The sequence below is a fragment of the Lepisma saccharinum genome, chromosome 7 (assembly GCF_977018435.1).
Source record: "Lepisma saccharinum chromosome 7, izLepSacc3.1, whole genome shotgun sequence".
Classification (NCBI taxonomy): Eukaryota; Metazoa; Arthropoda; class Insecta; order Zygentoma; family Lepismatidae; genus Lepisma; species Lepisma saccharinum.
In genome coordinates, this window is record NC_139235.1 from 58918304 (window position 1) to 58925891 (window position 7588).

Genomic DNA, 7588 nt, shown 5'->3' on the forward strand with positions numbered 1-7588 from the left:
TGTTGGCAGCATTGTCGGTTGTTTAACTCTCCCCTCTCTCTTTTTTTCTCCTCTCTCTCTTTTTTGTAAAAAGCTATGGCGAAAATATCAGTAGGTTGGCAAATTGTTTTATGCACTGTAAGGCCTCAAGCAGTATTGCCAGCTCCTTGCTTTAGGTTAGGTTAGACCAAAATAAAAACCTTGGTGACTTTTCGAGTAAAATGTTGGCAATACTGCAAGACAAACCTCAAGCAGTATTGCCAGCTCCTTGCTTTAGGTTAGGTTAGACCCAAAAATAAAAACCTTGGTGATTTTATCGAGTAAGATGTTGGCAACGCTGCAAGACAAGCCTCAAGCAAAGTTGCCAGCTTGCTTTAGGTTAGGTTAGACCAAAAAAAACCTTGGTAACTTTTCGAGTAAAATGTTGGCAATACTGCAAGACAAACCTCAAGCAGTATTGCCAGCTCCTTGCTTGAGGTTAGGTTAGACCCAAAAACAAAAACCTTGGTGATTTTATCGAGTAAGATGTTGGCAACGCTGCAAGAAAATGAGGCTCAAGCAGTATTGCCAACTCCTTGCTTTAGGTTAGGTTATACCCAAAAACAAAAACCTTGGTGATTTTTTCAAGCAAGAAGTTGGCAACACTGCAAGAAAATAAGACTCATGCCTTACAAGAGCAAACCATTAAAACAAGCCTCAAGCAGTGTTGCCAGCTTGCTTGAGGTTAGGTTATATCCAAAAACAAAAACCTTGGTGATTTTTTCGAGTGAGGAGTTGGCAACACTGCTTGAGACTTTCTCGCAGTGTTGCCAGCTTCTTGCTTGAGGTTAGGTTATACCAAAAAACAAACCTTGGTGATTTTTTCGAGTGAGGAGTTGGCAACACTGTGAGCCCCACCGAGCCCCATTTTCGGGCTGTGAACCGGGGACACTGCTCTACTAAAATTTTAGGATCCGGATCCTAAGGATCCGGAACCAACCGGATCCGGATTTCGGATCCGCTAGGATCCGGATCTGGCCACCCCTACCGTATACCTGTGGCGTCAATCTTGTATCCTAGGTACTCGATAGATGAGGTTAGGAATTGACTTTTGCTGGCGCTCGCTTTCACATGGTGTTTGGCCAGACGACTCAGGACATCACACGTGCGTGTGAAGCATTCTTGCAATGTTTCACCTCCGACGATGACGTCATCAAAGTAGAAGGAAACTCCGGGAATGTCATCTAGAATCTTCGCTAGGACTATTTGAAACAGATCTCCACTTATGTTTATGCCAAAAGGTAGTCTGTGAGGTTTATATAATCCCCAAGGCGTGTTGACGACAGTGATGCGTTTGGCAGCTTCAGAAAGTTCCAACTGTCCGTAAGCCATTTGAAGGTCAATTACCGTAAAGTATTTACACCTGGCCAACTTAGATAAAATATCCTCGACTCTAGCAATGGGAAACTTGACGTTTTCAGTCATTTTATTCACCGTTCCTGAGAAGTCAGTGCAGAGACGAAGTGAGCCATCTTTCTTGGTAACAACGACACGTGGTGAGGCCGAATCAGAATATTCGACTGGTTCCCATAACCCTACTTTAACTAGATTTCGGATGGAGTCCTGAACACGGTCAGGAATACCGTAAGGAACTTCGTATGTCTACGAAATACCGGTGCGGAGTTGGATCTCAGTGGTATATCGACCAAATAAGGTGCAATGGGCTTGGTCAAATCACCATCAAAGATTTTATCGTATCTAGAAGAAATTTCTCGCCTTAGGTCGTCGGCACCAGCGTTAGTAATAGTACCTTGAACGGTGTTAGTTAAAAGAACACCGGCTGTAACTAATAATCGCCTCCAAGATGGTTGAATAATGTCCAACCACGTATAACCGATCAATGGATATAAAAGTTTCTCCTGACAGAGAAAGACAGGTAAGTATAATCCCTATTGTCTAAGTATAGTTTGACGGATGTTTGTGCTGTAACACGTACATATCCTTCGTTTACACCTCGTAATCGTAGGCTGGAATTAGATTTAACATAATGTGGAAACAACTGGTCAAAATTCTTTTCGTTGAAAAGAGTAACAGCAGACCCAGTATCTACTTCACATTTAACAATACACTTATTGATTTGGAGATTTATTATGAAGCTATCCGAACTGAATTGCTGCTCCAAAATGTGTTGAGTAGAAGTAAACAGTGTGGAATGATGACTGAGCGCATCAGTGTTTAGATGGTTGAAGCTAAATGTAGCGTATTGAGATACACTTTTACTAAGCTTGTGAACCTCGATAGGTTAGGGGATCAAACCTGGAGCCCTTTACATGAAAGTAATTATTCTTCAATCGGGGGTTAGCGGTAGCCCGTAAGCTCTCGCTTGGCTGCATCTGCTAACTGCGGGAGGTACCTAAGTAAACTAAGTTATTGAACCCTTTATAGAATGGCAACTCTCTAGATTTGGGTTACTATGACCTTAAGTCTGCATTTGCAAAGGATGGCATTATAAAAGTATATTACCTGTCTCTCTTTAGAAGCGTGGACCGAAGGATTTCTAAAGTAACTCTCACTCGCTTGCTGAAGTTCGTCTCTTAAATTGTCACTTAGCTTCGCTGCACTCCACTTCCAAACAAGTTTCTAAAAGTCTGCATCCAGCCTGAATCTCCTTCCAAATCAAACCTCACTCTCCTCTCTCCAAAACTCAAAACCCCCTTTTCTTACTCCCGAACCACTCTCCTCTTCTCTTCAAACCCAAGACCAACTCCCCTGTCTCTCTCGAGCCAGATGCAACTTCCATTCACCCTGATCAAAACTCCTCCCCTTTTTCTCTCTCATCACATTTTCCTCTGCAAATATTGGCGAATGCTTTTCGCTGAACTGGCGCTGAAGTTTACACTTTCCTATACTTCCTGCCAGGCTGCCTAGCTAAACGTAACTCGAAAATGAAAATGAGGGATACGTAACGGTGGACAACTCATCGGATGTTGTGTTCCGTGAGGTTGAACTGGACGTTCTATCCACGGCTCTATCTTTCTGCTTCTTTCTGCATCGTATATTCCAATGGCCTTGTCGTTTGCAGTAGCTACAGGTTGCATTTCTGGCCGGACATAGACCTTGTGGGTGATTCTTTGTGCAGTTGCCGCACCTGAAGTGTGAATTTTGCCTCGTATCTGTTGATTGCGGCTGTTATGCTTCATTTCGCCCGAGCGTGAACTCGTCGAAGGGCCTGTGGGGCGATCTGGAACCAAATTTCTTGAGTTGGTAGCAAAGTCACAGAATCTGCATTGTACTTATTCGAGAATAATTTAACTTCTCGTTCTAATAACCCACAATGCAAAGCAATTGCTTGACATTTGGCAAAGGAAAGATCATTTTCAAATAATAATCTTTTCCGAGTACTATCTGACTGTACACCAACAAGGAATTGTTCAACAAGTGCCTCATCTAAATCCTGCTCATACGCACATTTGGCTGCTTGTTGTTTGATTCTCACTACGAATTGAGTAACTGATTCTCCTTGAAACTGAATACAATTTCGAAACTTGAACCTCTCTGTAAACTTGTTGGTTTTGGGCCTGAAGTGCTGAACAATTTTGTCGTGAATGACAGCATATGATAGATTACATGGCATTTCAGGAGCCGTAATATTGCGAAGTACTTGGAATGCCTTAGGACCAATGACTGCTAATAAAACTGCTGCCTTTCTTTGATTTGTCACATTCTGGGCGAGACAGAGTTGATCAAAACGCATGAAATAATTTTCGATATCTTCATTTTCTTCAACAAATTCGCTGAATGTAATGTTGAGAGCCATGTTTTTGAAACTTCAAATTACATTAACTGATAGAAATCACTGGCATGTATGAAAGTTACGACTTACGATGTGTAACTAAAACTTGCTTTTGCTAAAGTGTGTAGAAAATTAGCAAACTTAAATGTTTTATCTAAGACCACCGTCTTGTTGATTTGCTACATGAAATCTTACTTGTCATAATCCCGTGCTGATAAAGTCATAAAGTCATCCTGACGATACGATTAGAATCCTTCAAATCCTCTATTCACTGTCAATCCTCTGTCCGCAGCGCCAAATTGATAGGTTCGGAGTGAAGGAAATAATAATGTATGTTAATACTAAGTCGCACAAGATAAAAACCAGACGGTGAACAATTAACATATTTAATAGAAACTGGACGTTATGTCCGAAACATTCAAGTACATTGAATCACGAAATAGCAAGAATTACATACAGAATACATCTGCTTATGATAACTCTTCTTCTGGCCGTGAAGACCATACCTTGTAGCCATACGCTTAATACCTGGACCGTATCAGTTAAAATGACGAAATTAATGAATGAGTACTCACAAACACCCCTGCCTAGGCCGGGATTAGAACCCGGGACCCCTGGCGTCGTAGTGCGATGTGTTAATGAACGGGAGCCAGCTCAGAACTTTGTAGATGTGGCTGAGAAAGATTAATTGGTTGGTAGTTGACGGGGAAGTACGAGCCGTTGACTGTTGTTTTGTCTCAGCGTTCACATACGCCACCCAAGTCTCGTCGTCAGTCACTATTCTGTTCAAAAACACCTCCCCTTTCGTGTTGTACCGGAAAAGAAAGTCTAAGGTAGAGAAATCTTATCACTCCGCGTACCTCGCATTTGGCGGGATTTTCGATGGCAACACACATTTTCTGACGTTATAACCAGCACACGCGCTGCACTATAATGCTCTCACTAGCACAACTGGAAGCTTACTGAATCACAGATTGTGTGATGTAACAACGGTTGCGCTATCTCCACTACTACTAGCGCCACGCTACAACGGCGGTTACTTTCCGAATTACCCTCGTAATTAGTTTTTCTCATTTTTCAGTATCGGGCAGATGATTACCATTTTCATTGTTAAGGGAAAAAGAAGCTTGGAAAAGCGTTGAAAATACGGGTTAAGTAAACTGTAAGTTTTCTGGTGTCACTTTCGCAAGCTACTTTGTCCACTCCTGGAACACAGTGACGGAGGATGATGGAAGTAAGAGATAACCTGTGCCAACTAGCAAAGGTTGAAAACCTGGGAGCAGCTTCCTCGAATGGTGAGGCACACGCTTTCACCGTTTCTATTATAATGCTATCGAGGTTTGAACACCAGTCCTTTATTCTTTTTTTTCTCTGAAGGGAGACGCGCCAGAAGGCTGCTGTTACTTTCTAGTATATTGCCCCTCTAAGCACCATATCCCAGGTGATGTGTCGGTGAAGTTGGCGTTGCATCTTAATCAAGAACCAGCGATAAATGAGAGTGCTGAAACTTGTGTGGTGCCTATGTTTTGAATTTAATCGATTGTAAGCAGAGGCCTGCACAAGACCTGGAGCAGACCCGTTCGCGAGACATCGCTCCTGAAATGCCATGCAACCTGCGCAACACCCTCGCTTGAGCACCTTGCCTGACCACCTGCCCAGGTCGTTCTTGGCAGGTATTGAAAACCCGCCGGGTACCCGCAGTCGTAAGATACCTAGTAGGTCTCAGTGCGTTCATTCAATCAACTGCACGCCCCTCCCTCTGCATGACGTAGTTGCTTCGAGTAGAAACTTCACCGGGCCCACACCGTTCTGCAGTGTTGCCAACTGCAATAGATTTTCACTACTTAAAAAAGGGAACTCAAAGCTTCGTAAGCCACATCACCAATGAAATGAGATTTACGAATGTTGCTACCCCCCACACACACATTGAAATAGGTTTTCCGTGGCACAGGATCCATAAGTATATGTCGTAAACAACCAATATACGTATATATAGTGATATAGGGCAGGACTGAAACATGTCACGTTCGACGCTGAGGTCACGAGTCGAACAACACACTGTTCTACTGCGAACACCAGGGCCGTAGCCAGCCAGGGGCATTGCCGTTACCCTCGTTTGGAGGGGGGGGCAAGTACTTGGATAAACGTGCCAACAACAACAATCACAATAATAGTAATAAAGTAGCATGAAAGGCATTATTATCCTCATAAATCATGCAAAAAGAGGGTAGAAGTCGGTTCTCACGCATTTGTGTTGAAACAGAGGATTAGAAATATTTCTTTTCAACACGTCAATTTCACATTAGATAATAATGGAAAACAAGCACACAAACTGTTTTTGAAAGAAAGAAAGTGCATGATAAATGCATTCCGAATGTACATACATATGGCATGTAAAATTTCCATCTACAATATTTTCTTTTCACATGGAGCGACGTATTACATAATCAATTCATCCAACTCGTAACAAACCAACATTAATAGCAAATAATATCACGGGCCGCCATAGCATTCTCTGTTTTAAAACTTTTCTCACTTAGATCGTTCGGCGCTCAGGGCCGACTCCCGCTACCCCTTTGCTACGGCATTGAACTTGATGAGACTGTATAATATTTTATCATATATTTCTACTTTCATAAAATTTGAAATCAAGGGGTTGCAATTACCCCTCCATTCCCCCTCTGCAGGTGCCCTTGGCCGTCTGGAAGGAAAATGTAAGAAAAATATGAAAATTAATTCCATCTTGAGTACCCTTTAGCCCTGCTGCTCTTTAATTCTGCCAGCCTGTTTTTTCTTGTACTTTAATGTTTGACCACCACCCTGACCCCTCCGCTAAACTTAATTTCCGTCCAAGTTTGTGAGCAATACACCCTGTCCCCTCTGGTTGCGCCACTGCGTGCCTGGTTAAGGCACCATGCAATGAAAAACAATTAGTTTTCAGTGAGGAGATTTTTGTTTGCTCGATCATTCATTTAGATAAATGAAGCTGTAATATTGCGTGCATTTCCTGGCAATAAGATAAAAACTGCTTACGCTGAACTGAAATCGCTAAGTATATAAATTCTCCTTGGAGGAGAGAGCTCCTCCTAGGACTTCGTAGGATTTAGGAGCTACGTAAGTAGGCAACACTGGCTGCAGCCGTCCACGTGGTGATGAAACACCTGGAGCGACACGCTGCCGGAGGGCTGTTTCCTTCTAGCAGGTTTTGCAGGCGCCCGGGTCTTGTTGAATGTCCAGTTACCTTGTAAACGCAGAGCGCCTTGAAGACCAAGACCAAGACCAAGAACCCGGGTAAAGACGCAAGTCGACTCGTTGCCGTGGGCAGGGGAGCATGTATACCTGTCCTCGCGGGCAAGCGGGCAGTGGGTAGGTAAAAGGCAGACTATGCAGGCCTTTGATGTAAGAGCAGAGGGGCCATTAAATTACTTGACGCTTGTTTGACCATATCAATGGCCCTGTGCACTACAACTTCGATGGGGTCGTGCATAGTTCTTGTGCTAACAAGTGAGAAGCGAGGCGGATCGTGTTCAGTGTCCAAGGCTCCACCTTTGGAGAGGTGTGTGTTAGATCCCATAGAGGTTAGATCTATGTTACCTACAAGTTAGTAAAGAGCTGTCCTGTCCCACTATTAATCCAGAGTAAATGCCTGTGCGTATGTTTTCGCGTTTTAGTCATCTCCCAGTATGACGCTTTTTGTTTTAAGTCAACTTTAGGCACAGACAGGCTAATCGATACTGGGCGTACAGTTTAAAGTGCGATACTAACCACAATGTGTCTCCTCAGCAATAAAGCGCACTACGATGCCACGAAGAGGGCCACAGTGTCTGAGCATAGGTG